This window comes from Leopardus geoffroyi, chromosome A1 (genome assembly GCF_018350155.1).
Source record: "Leopardus geoffroyi isolate Oge1 chromosome A1, O.geoffroyi_Oge1_pat1.0, whole genome shotgun sequence".
Lineage (NCBI taxonomy): Eukaryota > Metazoa > Chordata > Mammalia > Carnivora > Felidae > Leopardus > Leopardus geoffroyi.
In genome coordinates, this window is record NC_059326.1 from 142656029 (window position 1) to 142660276 (window position 4248).

General features: G+C 40.9%; 1 pseudogene; it reads left to right on the plus strand.

Moving 5' to 3' along the window:
• The first annotated feature begins 1320 nt into the window (after positions 1-1320).
• Positions 1321-1752, plus strand: LOC123580288 (annotated as a pseudogene).
• The last annotated feature ends 2496 nt before the right edge of the window (positions 1753-4248 follow it).

Genomic DNA, 4248 nt, shown 5'->3' on the forward strand with positions numbered 1-4248 from the left:
ACTAAGAGACTAGATCTTAAATATTCTCACCACAAAAAAAAAAAAAAAAAAAAATGATAGTTATGTGAGGTGATAGAGGTATTAACCAAAGCCATGGTGGCAATCATACTGCAATATATAAATGTATCAAATCAACATGTTAGAACCTTAAACTTTAAGAAATAACTTATTTTCAAAAAAGGTCACATTCATAGGTATAGAGGTTAGGATTCGTATACATCTTTTTGGAGCTACAATTCAGTACATGACAGGGTCTTCACATTTTCAGCTTGTTTGCTTTGTATTCATGCTTTTCTTGAATTTTGAGCTTTGCCTTTTCCCTGGATAGGAATCGCAAAATCCTAAGACTGATTATTAAACAACAGCAAAACCTCAATAAATCCGAGAATTTTATAAGTATGGACCACAAGAGATTCTGCAGTATCTCCCAGATCCCAGGAAAATGGAGAAAGAGTAATAGCAAAATGCCTTTGATCCCTTCAGTAGGAAAGTTTCAATATAAGCCAAGTCCTAGGCTTTAAATATTGTTGTGCATTAGTCACAACATAGAAACGTGTGTTTACAGTCCTGAAACTGAAATGGAAAAGTAACAAAAATGTGCTTCTAGGAGACTTCATTAGACTTATTTGTTTGTGGGAAATCAGGTAAAAGCCCAACACAATATTTGTGAATAAAACCTCTAATGACTGAATCCTATCTACTACTCCCTTCTCTGCTTTTAGGAAAAAATTGCTTTTCTGCAAATTATACCAAAACACCACCACAGATGAACAATCAGAAATAATGCATGACTCCTAGTCACTAAAGAGAGATTCCATTACCCTGAGAGATCTGGCATACTAAAATTATTAAAAGAGGAAAACGATCTTATAAAAAGTTAGGGTTTTTTTCTTCTCATTAATCTTCAGCACCCTGGTTCATTTCTATTCAAGCATTGTCATGGCTTGGATCAAGGCCATAGAATATTCTGCAGGTTTAAGATTGAAATTCATCCCTCCGAGTGCCAATTTTCTTTTTAGGATGCCAGGTTACCTCCCATTTCCTTCTTTTATGTGCAGAAAAATCCCAAACACCCCAGGGTGTCATCCTAATCACATTTAATGACTGGTAATATCACCATGCAATTAACTTAAGGAATTGTTTTCACGGATCACTTCTCGGCCTTTTGGCTAAGATCAAGTATAGGAATTGTTTTCATGGAAAAGTAAACTAGAAGGAATAACCCAGAACATCATGAAAATGATAAATAAGGGGAAGTAGACTACCAGGTATTAAAATACATCACGTGGCTACGATTCCTAAAACTGTGGGGAGAAAAAAATGAACTGTTGCCAGAGCTGGAGCTGCCCGATAGCCACCAGACTGAGCAGCTGGGGTCCAGACAGGAGTCCCCAGATCTGCTACATCCTCAACCAGGACCGCATGGGCAAGATGCACCTGGCCACATGGTACATGCAGTTCGATGACGATGAGGAACGGGTTGAATGAGGAGGTGCACGCGTAACCACCGTGCGAGATCAATCACACCAACCTGGTGGAGGTCTGCATTTCTACATCACTTCCCAATGCTAGGCAATCCACAACTTCATGGAGGTCTTAAAGGAGTATTTCCACAATGTCTGTGAACTGGACCTGGTGTTCAACTTCTACAACGTTTACATGGTTGTGGACAAGGTGTTCCTGGCCGGCAAGATATCAGAGACCAGCCAGCAGATGGTGAAACAGCTGCAGACGCTCCACTTCCTGGGGTGAGGGCAGCCAGCCCCTCCACCCTGGCCACTGGCTCCCTGCTCACCCCCTTTCCAGGTGAGGGCCACACTGGTGCCCTCCTCAGCTGCCCAGGAGGAAGGCACCAACTGGGCCTGGGCCACCGGGGAGAAGACTGCACCCCACTGCTTCTGGGCACAGCCTCTGGCAGAAGCCACCTCGTGGGCACTGAGTAACCATGCAGTTGTTGGGTGACATCGTGGAGTTGTTGGGTGACATCCATGTGTGGAGCCCCCAATAAATCTGTGGTCCCATCAAAGACACATGGAACTATCACATAAACACCCACATGAATGAATGGGACAGAAGAAGGAGACAAAAATGAGACAAATCTCATGAATGTGACATGACATAGGTAACATTTTAAGTCAACTGGATACCTTTTGGAAAAAAGGACATTTGAATCCCTTCTTCACAACTTAAAGTAAAAATACTAATCTAATACTAAAAATGCATCAAAGGGAAACATGTTAAAAAACAAAGCAAGCTAAGTAGCCCTATCAACAATAGCCCAAGTATTGAAAGAACCCAAATGTCCATTGACAGATGAATGGATAAAGAAGATGTGGTGTGTGTGTGTGTGTGTGTGTGTGTGTGTGTGTGTATATATATATATATATATATATATATATATATATATATATATCTACAGTGAAGTATTACTCGGTGAGCAAAAAGGATGAAATCTTGCCATTTGCAACTACATGGATGGAACTGGAGGGTATTATGCTAAGTGAAATTAGTCAGAGAAAGACACGTATCATATGACTTCACTTGTATGAGGAATTTAAGATAGAAAACAGATGAACATAAGGGAAGGGAAGCAAAAATCATATAAAAACAGGGAGGGGGACAAAACATAAGAGACTCTTAAATACAGAGAACAAACTGAGGGTTACTGGAGGGGTTGTGGATGGGGGTGGACTAAAGGTCCACCTTTTAGTGGGCATTAGGGAGGACACCTGTTGGGATGAGCGCTGGGTGTTATACATAGGGGATGAATCACTGGAATCTACTCCTGAAATCATTATAGCATTATATGCTAACTAACTTGGATATAAATTTAAAAATAAATAAATAATAAATTAAAAAAAAAAGCAAGCTAAACACACATACACAGGAGTAGAGAACATGAAAAAACTTTTATAATTTCAGAGTGATACAGGCCTTTCCAAGCATGACAGAAAATACAGAAGGCTAAAAGACAAATTTCACTACAGAAAAATACATTTTTTCATGAAAAAGCTATCATAAACAAAGTCAAATGGTGAATAAACTGAGATAATGTTCACAACTCACATCACAGACAAAAGATTGGTTAACCCTCCACATATTGAGTTAAGTGATAGAAAAATGGGTGAAAACCAATAGAAAACCAACAGAAAAATGAGCAAAGGCTATAAAGACAATTAGCCAGAGAAAAAGCAGACCGCAAAATATATTTACCTCACTTATAATAAGAGAAATGTAAGTTAAAAGTATAATCTCACTACATTCAGAAAGAAGTTTATTTTATTTTAATGTTTATTTATTTTGGGGAGGGGTGGAAGGAAAGACAGAGAGGGGGACAGAGGATCCAAAGCAGGCTCCTCACTGATAGTAGAGAGCCAGACCTGGAGCTTGAACACATGAACTTTGAGATCATGACCTGAGCTGAAGTCAGACACTCAAGTGAATGAGCCACTCAGGCGACTCAGAAAGAAGTTTATTTTGAAATATAAAGCCATGCTTTACTCGTCAGACTGGCAAGGTACAGAGCTTGAACGTATATTCAATATATTCTTTGTACAAGGTGAATGACACTCTTCCCATCAAGATGGAGTTTTCTCCTCTGCACCGCCTCCCCTTGCCTCTGGGTGGGTTTGTTATTCTTCAGAAGAATGGTGTGTAGAAGGGATGTCATGTGACGTGTAAGCAGGGCCAGGACCAAGGTGAGGCAAGAAATATGCCAGGTCCCAAAATGTAAAAAAGCACTCATCCTCGGGGCACCTGGGTGGCTTAGTCAGTTAAGCATTTGACTTCGGTCCAGGTCATGATCTCCCAGTTCGTGAGTGCTGCCCCGGGTTGGGCTCTGTGATGACAGCCCTGAGCCTGGAGCCTGCTTCAGATTCTGTGTCTCCCTCTCTCCGCCCCTCCCCCTCCTCCACTCATGCGCTCTCTCTCTCTCTCTCTCTCTCAAAAATAAATAAACATTCAAAAAAAAAAAAAAAAAAAAAAGAAAGAAAGCACTCATTCTCAATGTTGTGCCAATGCAGGGTCAGCCTTAAAAAAAGAATGCCTCCTTAAATTGTATGCCCTGGGCACCTATCTTGCCTCTTGTTTCCAAAGAAGTCTGGCTACCCTGATGCTGCCAGGCTAGAGTAACTATGTGGAAAGACCACAAAAGGGTAGAAAGAGACATTTCAGTGGACCCAGCAATTTCATTGCCCAACGATTTCGCTCCACCCAGTCCTACACCAGACACAGGACTGAGGAAGTCTT